Raw genomic sequence first — 23741 nt, 5'->3', positions numbered from 1 at the left:
TCTATGTGTTCTTTCCAATTTAAATTGTTACTTAAATGTAATACTTAGGTATTTAGTTGAATTTGCGGCTTTTAGATTAGACTGATTTATCGTGTAACCGAAGTTTAACGAGTTCCTTTTAGCACTCATGTGGATGACCTCACACTTTTCGTTATTTAGAGTCAATTACCTCTCTTCACACCATTCAGATATCTTTTCTAAATCGTTTGGAAGTTTGTTTTGATCTTCTGATTACTTTATTAGTCGATAAACGACTGCATCATCTGCAAACAACCGAAGACGGCTGCTCAGGTTGTCTCCCAAATCGTTTATATAAATAAGGAACAGCAAAGGGCCTATAACACTGCCTTGGGGAACGCCGGAAATCATTCCTGTTTTACTGGATGACTTTCCGTCAATTACTACGAACTGTGACCTCTCTGACAGGAAATCGCAATCCAGTCACATAACAGAGACGATATTCCATAAGCACGCGCTTTTTTACCTACGAGCCGCTTGTGTGGTACAGTGTCAAAAGCCTTCCGGAAATCCAGGAATACGGAATCGATCTGAAATCCCTTGTCAATAGCACTCAGCACTTCATGTGAATAAAGAGCTAGTTGTGTTTTACAGGAACAATGTTTTCTAAACTCATGTTGACTGTGTCTCAATAGACAATTTCCTTCGAGGTAATTCATAATGTTCGAACACAATATATGTTCTGAAATCCTGGTTCATATCGACGTTAACGATATGGGCCTGTAATTTATTGGATTACTCCTACTACCTTTCTTGAATATTAGTGTGACCTGTGCAACTTTCCAGTCTTTGGGTACGGATCTTTCGTCCAGCGAAGGTTGTATATGATTGTTAAGTTTGGAGCTAATGCATCAGCATACTCCGAAAGGAACTTAACTGGTATACAATCTAAACCAGAAGACTTGCTTTTATTAAGTGATTTGAGCTGTTTCACTACTCCGAGGATATTTACTTCTACGTTACTTCTAGAATATTTACTTCGTCTTCTGTTGTGAAGACATTTCGAAAGGCTGTGTTTAGTAAATCTGCTTTGGCAGCACTGTCTTCGATAGTATCTCCATTGTTATCGCGCAGAGAAGGCATGGCGAGGTCCACCTTTGCAACCACGCCACTATGCAGCGCGGTACAGATGCGCCCAACAACATGCCGAATGGACCGCTCAGGATTGGCACCACGTTCCCTTCGTCGATGAATAACAGATATGTCTTTAACCAGACAATCTTCGGAGACGTGTTTGGAGGCAAACCGGTCAGGCTGAACGCCTTAGACACTCTATCCAGTGAATGCAGTAAAGTGGAGGTTCCCTGCCGTTTTGGGGTGGCATTATGTGGGACCGACGTACGCCGCTAATGGTCACGGAAGGCGACGTAACGGCTGTACGATACGTGAATACCATCCTCCGATCGATAGTACAATCACATCGGCAGCATATTGGTAGGCCCTCGTATTCATTGACGACAATTAGCGCCCCCATCGTGCACATCTTGTGAATGACTTCCTTCAGGATAACGATACCGCTCGACTAGTGGTCAGCTAGTTCACCAGACATGAACCCTATCGAACATGCCTGGGATGGATTGAAAAGGGCTATTTATGGACGACGTAACCCACCAGTCACTATGAGGAATCGCCGGCCGAAGTGGCCGTGCGGTTAAAGGCGCTGCAGTCTGGAACCGCAGGACCGCTACGGTCGCAGGTTCGAATCCTGCCTCGGGCATGGATGTTTGTGATGTCCTTAGGTTAGTTCTAGGGGTGCTCAGAGCCAACTATGAGGAATCTATGCCGAATCGCTGTTGAGGAGTGGGACAATCTGGAACAACAGTGCCTTGATGAACTTGTGAATAGTGTGCCACGACGAATACAGCCATGCATCAATGCAAGAGGACGTGCTATTGGTTACTAGACATACCGGAGTGTGCAGCAATCTGGACCACCACCTCTGAAGGTCTTGCTGTATGGTGCTACAACATGCAATGTATGATTTCCATGAGCAATAAAAAGGGCGGAAATGTTGTTTATGTTAATCTCCATTCCAATTTTCTGTACAGGTTCCGGAACTCTCGGAATCGAGGTGTTGCAGAACTTTTTTTGATGTGTGAAAATATTCGTGACTTGCACGCTAAGGACACTTCCATCCTTGAGCGCTGGACTCGTACTTAGGAGGTGCCTGGTTCAAGTCCCCGTCCAGCCATCTAGATTTAGGTTTTTCGTGATTTTCCTGAATCGCTTAATGGAGTGCCGGGATGGTTGCTTTGATGACAACAGTCACCTACCAAAGGCTCTGAGCATACGCTCCTGCCTTGACGAACAGTGAGGGGCATTGATGCATTTCGACTGATCTGCTAAATCCCCTGATCTTAATCACGCACAGTATTTCTGGAGTTGTGACAGCAAGTGACACAGAGCAGTCCCTGCAGTCTGGTAGCTCTACCTGATCTCCACATTAGTGACGTCAGCCGCAGGTGGTACCCGTAAATCTACATCTACATCTACGTGATTACCCTGCCATTCACAATAAAGTGCCTGGCAGAGGGTTCAATGAACTACCTTCAACTTGTCGCTCTACCGTTCCACTCTCGAACGGCGCGAGGGAAAAACGAGAACTTAAATTTTTCTGTGTCAGCCCTGATTTCTGTCCGCAGCTCGTGGTCGTGCGGTAGCGTTCTCGCTTCCCGCGCCCGGGTTCCCGGGTTCGATTCCCGGTGGGGTCAGGGATTTTCTCTGCCTCGTGATGACTGGGTGTTGTGTAATGTCCTTAGGTTAGTTAGGTTTAAGTAGTTCTAAGTTCTGGGGGACTGATGACCATAGATGTTAAGTCCCATAGTGCTCAGAGCCATTTGAACCATTTGAACCCTGATTTCTCTTCTTTTATCGTGATGATCATTTCTCCCTATGTATGTGGATGTCAATAGGATGTTTTCGCAATCGGAGGAGAAAACTGGTGATTGAAATTTCAGGCGAAGATCCCGACGCAACGAAAAACGCCTTTGTTTTAATGACAGCCACTGTAATTCACGTACCATGTCTGTGGCACTATCTACCATATTTCGCGATAATACAAAACGAGCTGCCTTTCTTTGATCTTTTTCGATGTCATCCGTCAGTCCCATCATATGATACAGATCCCACAAAGCACAGCAATACTCCAGAATACGGCGGACAAGTGTGGTGTAAGCAGTCTCTTTAGTAGACCTGTTGCAAATTCTAAGCGTTACGCCAATGAATAGCTCTACCCACAACATTATCTATGTGATCGTTCCGTTTAGGTTATTTGTAATTGTAATCCCTAAGTATTTAGTAGAATTTAAACCCTTCAGGTTTGTGTGACTTATCACGTAATCAAAATTTAGCAGATTTCTTTTAGTATTCATGCGAATAACTTCAAAAGTTTCTTTATTCAGGGTCAATTACCGCTTTTCGCACCATACAGATATCGTATCTAAATCATTTTTCAATACACTTTGGCCATCTAACGACTTCACAAGACGGTAAATGACAGCATCATCTGCAAAAAAATCTAAGAGGGCTACTCAGCTTGTCTCCCTTGTTAATATAGATCAGGAACAATAGAGGGCCTACAACACTTGCTTGGGGAACATCGGGTATTACTTCCGTTTTACTCGATGACTTTCCGTCTATTACTAGGAACTGTGACATTCTAACAGGAAATGACGAATCCAATTGCGCAATTAGTTAAAAAAAAAAACCGTCTCTGAGCACTACGGGACTTCTGAGGTCATCAGTCCCCTAGAACATCACACACATCCATGCCCGAGGCAGTTGCACAATTGAGGCGATATGCTATAGCCACGCGGTTCGTTTGTAAGGCGCTTGTGAGGAAAGGTGTCGAAAGTCTTCTGGAAATCCAAAAATATGGAAGCACTTTGACATCCCCTATCGATAGCACTCATTACTTCGTGAGTGTAAAGTGCTCGTTGTGTTTCACAAGAACGATGTTTTCTAAATCCGTGCCTGTTATGTGTTAATAAATCGTTTTCTTCAAGGTAATTCATAATGTTCGAACAAAATATATGTTCCAAAATCCTACTGCAAATCGACGTTAGTGATATGGGCCTGTAATTCAGCGGATTACTGCTATTTCCCTTTTTGGGTATTGGTGTGACTTGAGCAATTTTCCAGTCTTTGTGTGCGGATCTTTCTATGCGCGAGCGGTTGAATATAATTGCTAAATATGGAGCTTTTGTATCAGCATATTCTGAAAGTAACCTTAGTTATATACAACCTGCACCGGAGACCTTGCCCTTATTAAGAGACACCAGTGGGCTCTCTTGTTCGCCGAATTTAGACAATTATCAAGCCTCTGGCCGGTGTTACGAAGTATCGACGTGATGTCTCCTGCCGTTCAAATGACGCTGATGCTGTAGTAGTACAGCTTCAATAACGGATAGGAAAGGTCATTTTTCCCTCTAGTGTTGTACGTATGAACATCACTGTTCTTCGCGATTTGAGATGGATTATTTATAACGAATTTCATTTGCGAATATATGTACTCTGATGGTGCAGTTAAAATACCTAACTCTTTGAATAGGTGACTACATGACGTTCTTGGGTGGACACCACTAATAATTGTCACTGGTCTCTTTTCTGCAATCAATACTTTACGTATATATGTGGTGAGTTACCCCAGAAAACTATTCTATAAGACATTATTGAGTGGATATATGCTAAGTATGTTAGGAGGCTGATCTGTTTATTACCGAGACTAGCGATTATACGGAGAGCGAAAGAAGCTGATCTTAATTGTCTGAGAAGCTCAGTAATATGCTTCTTCCAGGTCAAGTTGTCATCAATGTAAACACCCAAAAATTTGGATTAATCTACCCTGTTAATTGAGTCCTGTTCGTATGCTACATCAATTGTCAGTATGACTCTATTCGATGTACAGAACTTGATATAGTGAGTTTTTTCAAAATTAAGGGAGAGTCCATTTTCTGAGAACCACTTACTAATTCTTTGAAAGATATTCTTAACAATATCTTGAGCTGCCTTTTCTGGAATGGGATTTATTAGAACACTCGTGACATCTGCAAATAGTACTAGTTCTGTTTGCTGAACGTTAAGAGAGAGGTAAATAAAATGTCGTGTGACTATAGCCTCCCGCCAGGTAGACTGCTCGCCGGGTCAAAGTCTTTCGATTTGACGCCACTTCGGCCACTTCCGCGTCGATGGAGACGAAATGATGATGATTAGGACAACGCAACACGCAGTCCCTGAGCGGAGAAAATCTCCTACCCAGCCGCGAATCGACCTGGACCCTTCGGATTGACATTCTGTCACGCTGACACTCAGGGGTGGAGAGTGAGAGGTCATTCACATGAATAAGAAATAGCAGAGGACCCAAAATTGAACCCTGTGGGACTCCCTTTGTGATAACTCCCCATTCGCTAGAATTTACCATTCTTCCAACATTATTTGTGCTATTCAGCAGAATTGTTACTTGCTGTTCATTAAGTATGATTCAAACCAGCTGTGTGTATAACCTTCAACTCCATAAAACCTGAGTTTTTCTAAGAGTGTGACGTGATCCACATGGTCAAACGCCTTGGAAAGATCATAAAAGTTACCAACTGACGATAATTTTCTGAGTAAATTATTTTCACTTAGATGTGAAACTACTCTTCAATACATAGCTTTTTCGAGTATTTTAGGAAATAAAGTCAGCAATGATATTGGTCCATAATTATGTAAGTCACTCCTGTCCCCTTTCTAATGAAGAGGTTTTGACAATTGCGTATTTCAATCTGTCTGGAAAAATTCTCTGAGCCAGCGATGCATTACATATATCACTAAGGACTCCACTTACTAAGTTAGAACAACACTTCAAAATTCTGTTAGAGACCCCATCAAAACCACAGTGGGGGATGGTGGTGCTATTTGTAAAGGCCTAAAATCCTGGGGAGTGACATTATTAACATATTTTTTTGCTACTTCAACTGAACCCGTTAACCCTATTTTTGCTGCTACATTCAGAAAGTGATTGTTAAAAATACTTGTAATTTGTGTATTATTACTGACAACATCATCATTTACCTTTATTGCTATGGTATGCTGTGCACTGTCAGGCTGCCCCGTCTCCCGTTTGACAATATTCTATATAGTTTTAATCTTATTATCCGCATTATTCATTTCTGTCAGAACACATAAGTTTCTCGAATTCTTAATGACTTTCCTTAAAGTATTACATATCTTTTGTAGTAAGCAAATAACGTCTGATGCTGAATTATTCTGGCCTGTCCATATATTTTCCTCTTCCTCTTACACGATATTTTAATTCCCTCAGTAATCCATGGCTTACTTGACTTTGTAATGGCTTTTTTGGATAATGTTTCAGGACACTAACTTCCAAATATTGAGACAAATTTACGGTTGAATAAACTGAATTTGGCATCAGCATCAATTTCTGTGTATACTTCATCCCATTCTACCTCTTCTAGGCTGCTCTTAAAACTCTGTACCCTGTTCACATCAATAAGCTTCCCTGCCTTGTATGAAAGTGCCTGAAGCCTGTAAGGTGCTATATGTGTTATTTCCATTAACTGCGCATCATGATCAGATAGCCCATTAAGAACTTGGTACACATTAAATGTTTCGGCTTGAGGACCGTCTATGAAAATGATATCGATAAGAGACCTACTATCCCACTGCACACGAGTTGGATAATTTACAGCAGATACTACGTTCAAACAATCAAACAAAGATTCTAGCTCATTTTTCCTATCTGTATCATTTAAGAAATCTACATTAAAATCACCACAAACCACTAACTGACTGCTACTGTTTGTCTGACAGGCAGCTCAATAACGCCTCTAGATTCTTCATGAATAGCTGAAAGTTACCTTGAGGGGATCTATAAAAAAATTGTTCAAATGGCTCTGAGTACTATGGGACTTAACATCTGAGGTCATCAGTCCCCTAGAACTTACAACTACTTAAACCTAACTAACCTAAGGACATCACACACATCCATGGCCGAGACTGGATTCGAACCTGCGACCATAGCAGTCGCGGGGATCTGTAGATTGTTATAATTACTATCGAAGTATATTGCAGTAGCAACTCACAAGCACATGCTTCAAGGATCTGATCTACACAAAAACTTGGTTCAATATTTTTTACTTTGTGTTCAGTTTTTATATAAATACCAACTCCTCCTTTTTCTATGTTGACTCTACATGAATAAGATGCTAATCTGTAATCCCTAAATTTAGCTTCTCCATGCCTGCGGTTACTCGGTGTTCAGAGAGACACAAATCATCTATACCTCCAGTTCTGCCTTCGCCACTTTCGAGAACATTCGCCGCAATATGGGTTTCATACGGCATTCTGCAACCAATAAGGCGTTGTGCATCTCTCAGTTCTTCACACTCACCGGTTACACGTCCGGTGACGTATCGCCACTTCTTGAAGGTCTTCTTGCATCGCGTTCATCCGGTCCCTAAACTGGTCAGTGTCTTCCATGTGCTATAGTAAAATTAATGATGTACCAAATTATCCTCACTGACATCTCTTGATTCACCTTACGCATAGCAGTAATCGATGGGTTCTAGCAGATGACGTCATTTGCTTCTCTGCCTGCTTTTCTTTATCTGAATATTAATGGCTGTAATTCATATCCAGATAACAGGTGACTGGTGCAGTTTTCCTTCCTTATTCTCTACTTCAGCTCTAGGTAATGGACAACTGTAGTATCAAGTACCGATACCAGCCCACGGACGTCGTGAAGTTAAGTAAATCTTCTGTTTACTGCGTTAACTTGTTTGCTAATCATTTCCGCTCTCGTCCAGCTTTCCTATGGCGGCAGTTGCCGACCACTCTGTAGCCCACCTCACCTTCAACAACAAGAACATCCGCAACTGCGCCGAATAAAAAGTAAAAGAATAAAGAGGCAGAAACCGACCTCCTTGGAGGATCAATTTGGATTCCAGAGGCAGTATTGACCCTACGACTTTTCTTAGAAAATTGGTTAAGAAAAGGCAAATGCTATTTATGACGTTTGTAGACTAAGAGAAAATGGTGACAGGAATACACACTTACAGTGTTAGAAGTTATGAGATAGCAAGCGTATATGGGGAGCGAAATGCTACTTACAACTTCCACAGACCCAGACGGCAGTTATAAGAGTCGAGGGGCACGAAAGGGAAGCAGTGGTTGAGAATGGAGTGAGACAATTTTGAATCCTATCCCCGATGTTAATTAATCTGTATACTGAACAGCAAACGAAACCAAAGCAAAATTTGGAGAAGGAATTATGTTCAGGAGGAAGAAATACATGTTTGAAGTTTGCCAATGACATTGTACAGGGTGGGGCACATAAAAGTGGCCGGGAACAGAGATCCGAGGTGCCCGGAAACACAACAGAGGAAAGGAACTACGGTACTGACCTGACTATGGCAGATGTTGAAAGTGACCACCAATCATTTCTGGACTCTTTCGGGTCCTGGAAAGCAAATCGCTGAAAGCGAATCAAAGCTGGTCAGCTGGAATTGCTGCAGTCCATCCGAAATGTTCTGATGCAGTTGGTGAAGACTATGAGGGCTGTTGCGATGCATTTTAGACTTGAGGGCTACCCACACAAAGTAATCGCACACTGACAGATCAGATGATCTGGGTGGGCAGCTAGGGCTCCGTAGAGAGTGACCTCTGCTAACAGGCGTGAAGATATTGTAAATGTGCCCCAGGATCCTGTCGGCTATTTGGGCAGCTGCTCCATCCTGCTGGGATGTGACTGTATGAACACATTCACTTCCAATCGTACCCACTCGTCCGGACCACTTTTATTTGTCCCACCCTGTAGTTCCCTCACAGACAGGAAAAGGTCACGTAAAAACAGTTGAATGGATTGGACACTGTCTTGTAGGAGGATAAAAGATGAATGTCAACTAAAGCTAATCAAGGGTAACGGAATGCAGTCGAATTAAATCAGGCGATGGTGAGGGACATCGATTAGGAAACGAGACACTAAAATTAAGAGATGACGTTTGCTATTTTGGCAGTAAAATATCTGATGATGGCCGAAGTAGAGAACAAACTACATGTTGACTGGAAATGGCAAGAAAAGCGTTTCTGGAGAAGAGAGATTTGTTAATACAGAATACAAAATTGTTACCAAGTTTTTCTGAACGTACTTGTCTGAAGATCTGAGGTGTAGTCTTTTATGGATGTGAAACGTCGACGATAAACAGTTCAGGCCAGAAGAGAACAGAGACCTTTAAAATTTGGTGCTACGGAAGAATGCTGGAGATTAAATGGACAGATTATCTAACTAGCGAGGACGTGTTGAATAGAACTGGAGAGAAAAGTAAGTTGTGGCACAACTTTACTGAAAGGACTGATCGGTTGATAGGATCCTTTCTTTGCCATCAAGAGATCTCTAGTTTACTATTGGCGGAAAAGGGAGGGGAGGGGAGAGGGTGGTTAGGTGTGGCGTGGGTAAACATAGTAGCGGGAGATCAAGAGATGAACAGAGTAATGACGTTCAAAAGGAAGTAGGTGGCGGTAGTTGCTCGTAAATTAACAGACTTGCACAGAGTAGGGTAACAATGAGAGCTGCAACAAACGAGTATTCGCACTGAAAACAACAACAACAACGCTAACCAAATCTGGTGTATAGTTCTTACGTAAGTAGACTGACGAACCGAAACATGACCAACGCCTATGACGAGCCTGAGTACCATATCTTGGTAATGTTGTGAACACATGACGCAGAAACGAATGTATATGAGCTGAGCACAGACGAGTGGGAAACCATTATAGCGACGACACAGCCTACAAATGCACACATCCATTGACATAAACGAGTTTGACAAAGTGCGAATTGTCATGGCGAGGCGAGAATGGTCGGCTATTCGCGTGCTACTTACGGGAACACAGGGAAAATGGTTGATTTGCCATGAAATCACTAGTAATCGACAACACATTGGACTTCAACGGCTCATCAGAGAATGAGGAAGTCCGGAGGATTGCCCGCCCTGTAAAGCAGGACAAGCGGCGACTGTGGCAGGCCTGGCGTCAGAGCACAGTGCAGGTGGAAGCACCAGTGGTCCGGAGCAGCTCGCTCAACGCACAGTGTTGATAACTGCGTTCCGTAGCAGAGTTCCCGTAACGTGGAGCGACTGCATCTCTCTTCGGGCTCTGAATAGGGCAGTACCACTCGCCGAGATAAGCCGAAAATACATCGGCATTAACACATGACAGCTTTTTATTGGGTCGCCACCAGACTTCGTCTGCAAAATGTTTTACTCTAAGTTATTGACAGTTTAAAAAGAAAGACAAAGATGGAAAACGTTTACATATATTCAGAGGATAGTTTATTACATTGGCCCATGTGATCGATGAATCGTTACACAAGCAGATGCAGAAAGTCAGTGAACTTAAATATTCATCCGAACACAAAGAAAACTAAAACACAATTTAATTTAAAACTACAATATAATATTAATTACTGAGAATTTCACAGAGTCTAATGTTCAGTGCCCAAAATGGCATGGCCTTTCGCTACAAACAAGTCTTCCATGTCATATTGTTTGTTCAGACTACAAGGAAACCAACAAGTGTTCAGAAAAAGTTTTCCAGCAAATGGCAGGGATGTTACAGCAACCACTGTTATAGGCTGAAGAAACAGTCAGTCTGGTTGCAATAATGTATTTATCGTTTATTTACCAATGATACGTTTCGCCTGATTGAGGAATCTTCAGACTAGCCTACATACATTAGAGTGCTGTAAAATGTAAACTTTCACGGCCGCAAATGTCACAATTAACTGCCCCCTAAAGGCGGAAAAATCAGCAACTATAAACGGCATGAGTATGTAGAAGGCTTTGGAAACCACTGCGTTCAAGACATGTAACGTGTATCCACAAGACATGTGGCCAGTAATTGTAGAAGTGTCATGATGATCTCTCCATTGGCAAAAGATTCCGGAATAGTCCCCCATTCGGATCTCCGGGAGGGAACTGCCAAGGGGAAGGTTAGCATGAGAAAAAGATTGAATAATCGACAAAAGGATAACGTTCTAAGTGTCGGGGTGTGGAATGTCAGAAACTTGAACGCGGTAGGGAAACTAGAAAATCTGAAAAGGGAAATTCAAAGGCTCAATCTAGATGTAGTAAGGGCCAGTGAAGTGAACTGGATAGAAGACAATGATTTCTCGTCAGATGAGTATAGGCTAATATCAACAGCAGAAGAAAATGGTATAACAGGAGTAAGTTTCGTTATGAGTAGGAAGGTAGGACAGAATGTGTGTTTCTGTGAACAATTCAGTGACAGGGTCGTTCTTATCAGAATCAACAGCAAACTAACACCAACAATTATAGTTCAGATATACATGCCGACGTCGCAAGCTGAAGATGAAGAGATGAAGAGATAGACAAAGTGTATGTGGATATTGAAAGGGTAATACAGTATGTAAAGGGGGATGACAATCTAACAGTCGGGGAACTGGAATGCAGTTACAGGTCAAGGAGAAGAAGAAACGGTTACAGGAGAATATGGGCTTGGAACAAGGAATAAGAGAGAATAAAGACTAATTGAGTTCTGTAACAAGTGTCCGCTAGTAATAGCAATACTCTGTTCAAGATTCACAAGGGAATGAGGTACACTTGGAAAAGGCCGGGTGATACGGGAAGATTTCAGTTAGATTACATCGTGGTGAGACAGAGAGTCCGAAATCAAATACTGTATTTAAGGTGCACCCGGGAGCAGATATAGATTCAGATCACAATATAGTAGTGATGAAGAGTAGGCTGAAATTTACGACATTAGTCAGGAACAATCAGTACGCAGAGAAGTGGGATACGGAAGTACTAAGTAATGACGAGATAAGCTTGAAGTTCTCTAAGGCTATAGATACAGCAATAAGTAATAGGTCAGTAGCCAGTACAACTGAAGAGCAATGGCCATCTCAAAAAAGGGCCATCACAGAAGCTGGGAAGGAAAACGTAGGTACAAAGAAGGTAACTGCGAAGAAACCATGGGTAACAGAAATACTTCAATTGATCGATGAATTGAGGAAGCACAAATATGTTCCACGAAACTCAGGCACAGAGAAATACATGCCGCTGAGGAATGAAATAAATAGGATGTGCAGCGAAGTTAAGACTAAATGGCTGAAAAAAAAGATGAAGACATCGAAAAAGAAATGATTGTCGGAAGGACACACTCAGCATTCAGGAAAGTCGACGGGAATTCCACTGTTAACTGCAGAGGAGAGAGCAGATAGGTGGAAAGAATACATTGAAAGCCTCTATGAGGGGGAAGATTTGTCTGATGTGATAGAAGAAGAGACAGGAGTCGATTTAGAAAGAGACAGGCAATACAGAATTAGAATCAGAATTTAAAAGAGAGTTGGAGTACTTAAGATCACATAAGGCTGAAGACATAGATAACATTCCAGCAGAATTTCTAAAATCATTGGGGGAAGAGGAAACTAAACGACTAATCACGTTGGTGTGTAGAATGTATGAGTCTGGCGTCATATCATCTGACTTTCGAAAAGCATCATCCACATAATTCTGAAGATGGCAAGAGCTGACAAGTACGAGAATTATCGCACAATCAGCTTATCAGTTCATGCATCCAAGTTGTTTACAAGAATGATATACAGAAGAATGGAAAAGAATGTTGAGGAAGCGCTAGACGACGATCAGTTTGGCTTTTGGGAAAGGTTAATGGCACGAGAGGGACAATTCTGACGTTGCAGTTAATAATGGAAGCAAGACTAAAGAAAAATCAAGACACGTTCATAGGATTTGTCGACCTGGAAAAAACCCTCGACAATGTAAACTTGTGCGACATGTACGAAATTCTGAAAAAAGTAGGGTTAAACTATAGGGACAAACGGTTCATGTACAATACGTACAACAGCCAAGACGGAATAATAAGAATGGACGAATAAGAACGAAGTGCACATATTAAAAAGGGTGTAAGACAAGGATGTAGCCTTTCGCCCCTACTGTTAAATCTGTACATCGAAGAAGCAATGATGGAAATAAAAGAAAGGTTCAGGAGTGGAATTAATATTCAAGGAGAAAGGATATCAATGATACGATTCGCTGATGACATCGCTACCCTGACTGAAAGTGAAGAAGAATTACATGATCTGCTGAACGGAATGAACAGTCTAATTAGTACAGAGTATGGATTGAGAGTAAATCGAAGAAAGACGGAGGTGATAAGAAGTAGTAGAAATGAGAACAGCGAGAAATTTAGCAACAGGATTTGTGGTCACGTAGTTAAGGAATTCTGCTACCTAGGCAGTAAAATAACCAATGACGGACGGAGCAAGGAGGACATTAAATGCAGACTAGCAATGACAAAAATGGCATTCTGGATCAAGAAAAGTCTACAAGAATTCAATATCGGCCTTAATTTGAGGAAGAAATTTCTGAGAATGTACGTCTGGAGTACAGCATTGTATGGTAGTAAAACAAGGACTGTGGGATAACAGGAACAGAAGAGAATCGAAGCATTTGACATGTGGTGTTACAGATGAATGTTGAAAATTAGGTAGGCTGTTAAGGTAAGGAATGAGGAAGTTCTGAAGAGAATCGGAGAGGAAAGGAATATGTGGAAAACACTGATAAGGAAAAGGGGCAGGATGACTTCCATGGTACTAGAGGGAGCTGCAGAGGGCAAAAAATGTAGAGGAAGACAGCGATTGGAACACATCCAGCAAATAATTGAGGACGTAGGTTGCAAGTGCTACTCTGAGATGAAGAGCTTATCACAGGAGAGTAAGTAATACTTGGCGGGTGGCATCAAACCATTCAGAAGACTGATGACAAAAAAAAAAAATTAAAATATGACGTGGACCAACTATGAGCTGCTCCCCGTATTCCGTAATGATCCAACTTCAGAAGCAATATTTTGTCATCCACACAATCAAACGCATTAGTTAAATCAAAAAATACCCCTAGAGTTCGAAACCTTTTGTTTAACTCATCCAGTACCTCACAGGGGAAAGAGAATATAGTATTATCAGTTGTTAAACGACTTCTAAAGCCTACCTGTACATTTGATAGCAAATTATATGATACAAAATGATCAATTATTCTCACATACACACTGAGTATTTTAATCGTCCAGGAAAGTGTCCATTCCTAAAGGAAAATTTACAAGTATGGCTAAATACAGTACTTTAATATTCTGCTAGGCACTCCATCATATCCATAGAGTCCATAGTTTTCACTGATTTAATTATTGACTTAATCTCCCCCTTGTCTGAATCACAGAGGAGTATTTAAGACATCAGCCTCGGAAAGGCATTTGCCAAGAGAGTTACAGAATACAATGTAGAGACAAAATTTTTATTTAATTGATACCAATGCTCAGAAAATGATTGTTAAATGCTGTACCTATACCTGCTTTATCAGCACCAGAAATATTTTTAGTACTAACTGACATTATGTCGTCGACCTTTTGCTACTGACCAGCCACTTCCTTCACAACTGACCATATGGTTTTATTTTATCCTGTGAATTAGCTGTTCTATTTTCGTACCACATGCCTTCCTAATAACATTTCTAAGCGCCTTACAATACTGTTTGGAATGGGCTATTGTAGCTTGACTGTGACTACTTCTAACATTTTGATATAATTCCCACTTTGTTCTACATAATATTCTTATCCCACTCGTCAGCCACCCAGGCTGCCTTTTGCTGCTACTGCCCAGTTTAGCTCGTTCGAAAGGAAAGCAGATTTCAAAGAGCATGATAAATGTGCTAAAGGAAGCATTATATTTGTCATCTTTGTTATGGGTACTATAAATATCCAGCCACTCTTGTTCCTTGATGAGGTTTAAACAACTCTCTATTTGATTAACTTTTCTACATAGTTTGTAATTATATGTTACATTTGTTTCAGTAGAAAAGCCTTTTAGTGTTAAAATTTGTGCATCATGGTGTGAAAGACCATTCACCCTTTTAGTAACAGGATGCCCATCTAGTAATGAAGAATGAATAAAAATATTTTCTATGGCTGTCATACTGTTCCCCTGCACGCTGGATGAAAAAAAAACACAATCTAAATCAGATCGTATGAATTTAGGAGATCTACAAACATCCTTTTTCTTGCACAATCATATACCAAATTAACACTGAAGTCACCAAATATAACTAATTTCTGGTACTTCCTACAAAGTGAATCAAGTATCGTCTCTAGATTGAGCAGAAATGCTCTGAATTCAGAGTTAGGGGACCTATAAATAACAAAAATTAGAAGTTTAGTTTCACTAAATTCAACTGCCCCTGTACAACATTCAAATACCTGTTCAGTACAGTGCCGTGATGCGTCTGTGGACTCAAATGGAATACTGCATTTTACATACATGGCCACTCCGCAAGGAACTCCTTGAAAAACGGCCAACTAATCTCTATCCTGGTAAAGGAAGCCTCTGAACTGTCAAATTATTTAAGTGGTGCTCCAATATACCAATAATTTCAGAGTCAACATCTATAAGCAGTTCACTAACTTCATCTCGAATATCTCTTATACTTTGATGTCAATTCCTTCTCTACTTGGAAACATGACGTTCTCTGCAGCTGATTTCTTAGTTACAGGGATTCTCTTTTAGCAGGTATACCTATCAGCTGACTTCAATCTAAAAAAGGTGCAGCTCTAAAACTATCTACTACAGTAATCTTTCCATGACTGTTCCCACCACCACCCACTACAATGTCACCTAATAATTTAGCAAGCCTCCCCTTCCCATACTTTTTGATGTGCTGGCCATGACTGGTGACATCCGATCTACTGATAGACTCAACTGGCATCACTGCAATAAATGATGTGTTGTGAGCATCCTGGTTTATTCACAGTGTACTCAAAATGTACAAACGCTAACAAAATACAGAACAGCAGACAATGATGGGTATGCTTCATCTTTATCTTGCCCATCCTTCTCTGGCCGCTGGTAGACACTGTTATAAAATGGTTTCTTCTTGTCGGGTATGTACTGTAGAATTTTCTTTATAATTTCTAGTATCTTCATTTTTACATTGTGAATGAGATACACACACCACTGACGTAATGTTCTACATTATCTTTATTAGTTACACGAAACTGTTCGCGGTTGTTAGGCTATTCTCAAGAGTACTTATCTTTGTACCTGATGATGGCGTAACAGGTACAAAAATAAGTAATCTCGATAATGGAGTAACAGCCGAAAACCGGTTCGTATAACAAATGAAAAATATTGTAGAATATTACGCCAGTGTTGTGTGTGTTTTATTCACAATGTATCAAATTATCTACCAAGAACCGACGGAACAGTCAATCAGTGCAATTCTTCATTTTTATTGGAACTGGTCCACTATTCTCTTCTGCTGGTGGGATATGACCCCCTGCTACACCAGACCATGTGTACAGATACAAAAATCAGTTATCTCCAGTCAGCATAATTTGAAAAAAAAGTGGACGTGACAATTTTTCCGGTTCATCGACACAATTACAGCTACCATGTAGCTTAAGTCAGTGTACTACTCCATCAAACGCTAGAAAAACGAGTTACCAACTTCATCAGTTGCCTAATCCATATTTTTTGCTCTTTCGACAGCGAGACACTGTGTTGTAGGGTGGCAATTTCAGAGTATTCCAGAACTGCAGACATGTAGGGCAATGTGTGGTAAAGCGGCAAGTGCTGGAAAAGTGGTCATAGTTTTTGTCCTCAGCAGGGCTGCACCTGCCGAGAAGCAGTTATACTAGTTTTAATATGCACCATCCCTGCTGTCAGTTAGTTTTAGAAAGGAATACTTAGTAAAAACTTTTCTAATTTTCAATTGTCTGGATAAAAGTACGTCAGTTATATTAGTCTTATTACATCACTTAAAGATAAGTACTTTATTACATACACGAAATTTTTGCCATTTGTGAACAGGACCAACCATTATCTGGATAATGGAATGACGACAGTGAAAATATGGCCGGACTGGGACGTGATCCCGGAATTCCACTACACGCTAACAGTCGCCTTAACTGATTTTTTTACTTTACCATGGCTTTTCTTCCCAACCCGTGAAGAGGTGGGGAGGGGGGTTCGAAGATGGTGGCAAGTGTAACCTTCCGAGGCCTGGATAAAATGTCCCATTCCCTCCCTCCCAGAGTATAGGAAGGAAATGGGACTTATAGGATCAAAGGAGTTTATTTGAACAAACAAATAAAAGCATAATAATAACAAGTAATATATTTTTTTTAATTTACTTTATTTTTATCGGGTTCCTCCTGTTACCACCAAAAGGTTCCGAGTCGTCTTCGTGCAATTTAAAGGAGGATTCCTTTTTTCTCGGAGGATCAATAATGTCTCATGAATCATCTTCAGGTGTGCCTTCCGGTACTCGGAACGCCCCAATCGACAGGAGCATCCTCGAATAATGCACCTAAATAATTCGATAGTGTTTGTTACAATGAAAGGTGGGGGAACGCCGCATGAGTCGTCTACAGGTGGAACAACAAGTCGAGAGTGCTTTCGGGCGCGGCTTGTAAAAAGGTAATACACAGGCACGCCCTTCACCCAGTTACCAGCTTTCATTCTGGCATTGGGAAAGTAAACAGTATCTGGCCTTAGGAGTTCGTTCGGAATGATAGATTCTGGTTGTCGTTGCAACAGGAGCACCACCATACATTGTATAAGATCCCAGCAGCTGCCCGGAAGCCTTATTAAAGTAGTGTAGTGGGGTTTGAGTATGTGACCTGAGCTGCTTCCTAGAACCTATCGTCCTTGGTGACCGTTAGGGGAAGAATGTGTGCAAAATAATTAAGTCTGACGCTAGATAAGTGTTGACGTAACTCGTCTGCAGAATCATAATCATGTTGCGGAATTTGCTGTTATGAAGCAGCACACGTGTCAGCTGTGGCAGCCGGTGATATGTGGGGAGGTTAACATCGCTGCGGAGGAGGTCTTGAATCATCTGAATCCATTGAGCGCCAATCAGGGGATAGATGAAGCGGTAGTATTCGTTCGAGAAGCCATCTGGTCCGGGTGGTTCGTTCAGGGCGCCACGTGCCAAGGCCAGTGTAATTTTTCAGCAGTTATGGGAGCCAGCAGGGCGCCGTCCTGGGCCATTACTTTGGGGACGGGCAACTCAAGCATGATGTCTTCGTACTGGTGGACGATCCGTGGGACCTCAAAAGTCCTGTTTTGCTGGACAAAGGCTGCAGCGATGGTACACTGCGTGTCAACTCATCTACCAGCTGCTGTCTCTACTGATGTTATAAGGTGTCGCTTGTGGCGGCGTCTCTCTCTGATGACGTGATAAACGAGCGCCATTTTGGTTGGGATTGTATTCTGCGCTATCTCCGGACTTGTGCTCCTTCAAGCTGTTCTGCAGTGAGACAGAGTAGGCGAGCTTTGAAACGATTAGCCGCTGTCAGCCCGTTTCATAATGGCGGCTGCGTCATTAGTTCCCTCAGCGCTGTCCGACATTGCTGACGGCTGAACGCTCCGTTACGCCCACGTCCCACGAGCGTCGATCGCAGGGCCGAGGTAAGTTTGTGCAGGCAACACTTCCGCAATTACGAAAGACTATAGAATCAGCGTGGCTCAGTATTTGCGCAGGGGACTTGATTCCATGCCACCTCGAGTTGTTGCACTACACCGGGCAAAAGGAGGTCCGACTTGGCGCGGTCGAGCCACCAATGTAAGGTGGAAGTACGTACACCACACTCCAGATGACGCGGTGCCACATAGCAGCGATCACCCGCCAACATGAGTCCTCGTATAAGTAGCAAACGTTCAGCGTCCATGAACCGTGGCTTTGGTATCTGAGTTGTTGGGGATACGTGACCGAATGAATGTATGCCAAATGGTCGTTGGAGGCTGTCTCCCTTAGTTTTGCATCTCTTGTTGTGGATCAGAAGACGTATATCCGGTCGAGGCGGTTAGCAGAGTGCTCGGTGAAGTATGATTAGTCACACCAGTCCCAATTGAGGAGTCGCCACTTCTCCTGAACCGACAGACCCCAGAGTGCCAGGCAGGTAGAGTACCGTGGCGTTTGGTACGCTGGATTCAAGACGCTATTAAAATCGCCGTGTATGACCTAGTGTTCCGTAGTCCCATTCACGAGTGGAACAATTTCGTCGGAATAAAAGGTGATCCTTTCACAGCGGCGAGATATCCTGGAGGGCGCACATACTTTGACAGTACAGACTGCTCCCACAGTAATGGCAAGACTTCGATACGTTACGTCTGATGCCTCGATGCTGTCACGTAAAAGGATGGCGGTCCCGCCGGCCGCGTCGCTATATGGGATGCGGTAGGCAGTCTACCGAGAGATGTTAGAGCTCCGTGTGAAGAAGCGTGATATCTGGGTCCGCCGCCCAGAGTATGTCATCGAAAAAGCGCGTTTTGATGACAGTGTGTTGCTGTTGACGCTATTGTACCCACCCAGAACGGCTGGGACATCTTAATGCGAAGTATGTAGATGCAAAAGGCAGCCCCTCGTTGGTGACAGGGTCACTTGGCTACCATCCTTGTAACAGGCATGTTTAATGTGATCCTTCTGCAGGTATTAGGCTCTCATTAAGTGGGGCGCCAGACCCTTGTGGCAGAGGAGTGTCAAGGGCGTCTGGTAGGTCTTCTGCCTCCATTTCAGCAGCTCAGTCACCGAGCAGGGAAGCGGCCAGTGACAGCGCATGGTCGCTGACAATGGACTCCATCGCCTGGTCATTGTCAAGTTGCGCCGGTCACGGGGATGTCTTGGGTGGGCGAGGCCACTGTCCTCCCCATGTGGTCGGATGTCTGCGTTGAGACGGTACTAGTAGAGTATACTGGTAACAGATAGTCAGAGGAGGTGTCGGCAGCTTGTTCCCTGTCTCTGCCACGTTGATCTTCATGCATCGAGAAACTGCGTTTCTTATGACGCTTCGGTGACCGTTGTTTCCTCGCGCGTGTGTCCTCCACCGTCGAAGGGGTGGGGTCAGCACCTTCGGCCATGAGATACGACGAAAGTGGTGGTGGTGTCGAGCGTTGTGTCCTTCAAGGGCATCTCGTCGTGCGGCGCCGCCGGCAAGGCGTCATCAATGGCTCAGCTCGCGGTTGCATGAGGCTGTGCCATGGGCCGGCCGCACCGCTTCCACGTAAGCGACAACTCGGTCGGCACCGTTGTCTACACTAGTTCCGCACGTGGCGCCTGGACAAAATGGCACTGGAGGCAGTTTAATCGGACGTGGCCTTCCTGTCCACAGTCACTGAGGCTGATAGCGGAAGCGAGTCTAATGAAAACTCAGTACGATCTGTCGACCTGGAAAAATCATTCGACAGTGTAAAATGGTGCAAGATGTTCGAAATTCTGTGAAAGATAGTAGTACGTTGTAGGGAGAGATGGGTAATATACAATGTGTACAACAGTCAAGAGCGAATAATAAAAGTGGACGATCAAGAACAAAGTGCTCAGATTAAAAATGGTGTAAAACGGTGAAGCAATGATGGAAATAAAAGTAAGATTAAGGAGTGGAATTAAAGTTCAAGATGAAAGGATATCAGAATTACGATTCGCTGATAACATTGCTATCCTGAGTGAAAGTGAAGAAGAACTACACGATCTGCTGAATGGAAAGAGCAGTGAAATAAATACGGAATATGGATTGAGACTAAATCAAAGAAAGGTGAAAATAATGAGGAGCAGCAGAAATTAGAACAGCTGGTGACTTAACATTAGGTTTGAAGGTGGCGAAGTAGATGAAGTTATAGAATTCTACTACCCAGGCAGCAAAATAACCAACGACGGATGGAGCAAGGAGGACATCAAAAGCAGACTACTGTTGTCAAAATTGACATTCCCGGCCAAGAGAAGTTTACTAGTATCAAACATAGGCCTTAATTTCGGAAGAAATTTCTGAGACTGTACATTTGGAGGCATAGCATTGTATGGAAGTGAAACATGAAGTGTGGGACAAGCGGAACAGAAGACAATCGAAGCATTTGAGATGTAGTGCTATAGACGAATAACGAAAATTAGGTGGACTAATAACGTGAGGAAGGAGTAGAGTCTGCGCAGAATCGGACTGGAAAGCAATATGTGGAGATCACTGACAAATAGAAGGGACAGGACGAGGTGTGTCTTCCATGGTTCTAGGGTGAGCTGTAGAAGGGAAAAATTGTAAAGAAAGACAGATATTAGAAAACGTACGGCAAATAATTGACGAAGTAGGTTGCAAGTGCTACGCTGGGATGAAGAGGTTGGCATAGGACAGGAGATCGTGACGGGCTGCAACAGACCTGTCAGAAAATGATGACTGAAAACAAAATAAAGAAAAAATAAAGACGCCCCTGCAGCATTATACCCCTCAGACCATAACATGTGAACCACCAAGACGATCATGTTCGCTAATGCTGGATGTACCATTACGTAACGAGAGGGGGAACACGTAATGCACCCACAACCATTGCCGAACACGGTCGTTTTGGTGGTCGCTGCGTTATGGTGTGGGGAGGCATAACCTTGTATGGGTGTAAAGAGCTCATACTCTTTCAACGTGTTGGACTCAGTAGTCAGCGTCATTGTGTCTCTGTTCTCCTTTCCGTGTGCGTCTTTTCAGTGGTGAATTCGGCCCTGACTTCACTGTTATAGATGACAACGCACGACCGCACCTAACAGCGCAGGTTGAGGAGCTCTTGGATCTAAATGATTTTCGGCGAATGGACTGGCCTTCCCGTTCCCCCGACTTAAATTCCACGGACTACGTGCGGGACGCAGTGGAGAGATGGGTTTCAGCATGACGACAAGTAGCGACGATCATCCAGAAGTCGCCAACCGCGACCGCCGTAAATCACGGTGTCTCCAATGTAATTGTTGTGTTTGAATAAGTATCAGTTCTGTTGATCTCATTGCGTGTTTCTTTTAGTCGCCTTTTATTGTATACTGTAGCAATTCTCTGCATATATGGTCCAAGTTTCATCGAGGTATTTTACTTGCCAGTGGCAGATCACGTGAAAGCTACATTTGTATGTATACGGCATTTAAATACAACACGTGACATCGGCTCCTACAGAGTGTTAAGTATGACACGTACAGAACTAAAGAGTAGAGGCACTGGCCTAGAAGAGCGCAGCTGCAATGAGTAGCGTATGTCATTTCACAAGTACATACTCATTACTCTGTGAGTGTGTGTGTGTGTGTGTGTGTGTGTGTGTGTGTGTGTGTGTGTGTGTGTGTGTGTGTAGATCCTCACTTGGGAAGTCCTTATTAAGGGAAATGGTCGTACTGTTAAAGCATACTACAAGAAGAAATATACCAGAAGAGGGAAGTGTTCTAAAATATCCAGTAAAATAATAAATAGACGAAGCTGCACTATGGAGTGTATATATGCCTAGAAATAACGATGTGACAGGCAGAATAAAAACAGTAAAACAAAAAGGGGGATCTGTCTAAGTTGGTTCTTTACTAAAATATTGAACAGCAACTTAACTGTGGACGACGAAATGTCCATTGTAAAATAACAAAATAAAGGACGTGTTCTTACTGATTCAGAATTTTAAGGAAAATATACATGGGAAAATTTACAGCAACGAGTTCCTCGGCTAGAAGTAGAAGCGTATAAGCCTTTCAGGAAATGTCTACTTGCAAGTTGAGGCTGGTCATTTAAAATGTAGCCATCGTTTTTCTCTACGTGTTTGAAAATTTCGAGCTCTTCCCATACATCTACTCTACGTCCTCATACTTCTTTGTTTACGTTTACGATATCCTCTGAATCCCTCACAGACATATGACTTTAATGGCACACTATTTTTCCTCCTCTCTCTCTTCCAGCTTTTTAGGTAATTTGTTGATGCTTGTAATGACTGTATGGCTATTCCACTTGACATTAACTCACTTTCAAAAGACACATAATAAATTTGATGGCCCTTGCCTTTTTGTGGTGTTCCTGTAGAGCCACAAATCCATAACGATCTTCCTTCGTCAATGTTACATAAAACAGCAAATTTATCCGCGAATTCTAGTGAATCGTTTCCTTGTACCTCTGGCGTTTATTCGTTATTACATATTCATCGTAAAGCATTACACTCCCTGTAGATGACCTCGTCCTTAGTAGAGCATCACCTTCTCACACACAAACATTTCTATAAATATTTCCAACGATCTGATAGGAACCCATGAATACGTTGACTGTGTGATTGTAATGGAAAATGGTATTGACTTACATGTGTCCACGGTAGGACAGTCTCAAAATATAAACTAAATCATCAGAGACAGCCGGCCGGAGTGGCCGAGCTGTTCTAGGTGCTACAGTCTGGAATCGCGCGACCGCTACCGTCGCAGGTTCGAGTCCTGCGTCGGGCATGGATGTGTGTGATGTCCTTAGGTTAGTTAGGTTTAAATAGTACTACGTTCTAGGGGACTGATGACCTTCGAAGTTAAGTCGCATAGTGCCCAGAGCCATTTGAACCACTTTTGATCAGAGACAAACATTCTGAGTAACTATGCGACATTTTATTTCAGAAATATTACTAATCGACTGACGTCGCTTTCGATTTCGGGCAAAAGATTCAGACAATACAGGTATTAGAAGGTAGGCGATGAAAGACTGCTGTTTTAGTGGTGAAAAGCGCAGTAGCTGTCGTAAAATCATCATAAGAATCAAGATTCGAAAATTTATTTCTGTGGCCTGTAGCCTAGTGGCTATATAAGGAGACGCGCTGCCCCTGAAACTCAGACGACTTCAGCAGCAGGAAAGATCAACACGGGACGTCGGCAGCACTGGAAATGAAGTGA

The sequence above is a fragment of the Schistocerca serialis genome, chromosome 2 (genome assembly GCF_023864345.2).
Source record: "Schistocerca serialis cubense isolate TAMUIC-IGC-003099 chromosome 2, iqSchSeri2.2, whole genome shotgun sequence".
Lineage (NCBI taxonomy): Eukaryota > Metazoa > Arthropoda > Insecta > Orthoptera > Acrididae > Schistocerca > Schistocerca serialis.
Note: the sequence above shows the minus strand (reverse complement) of the source record.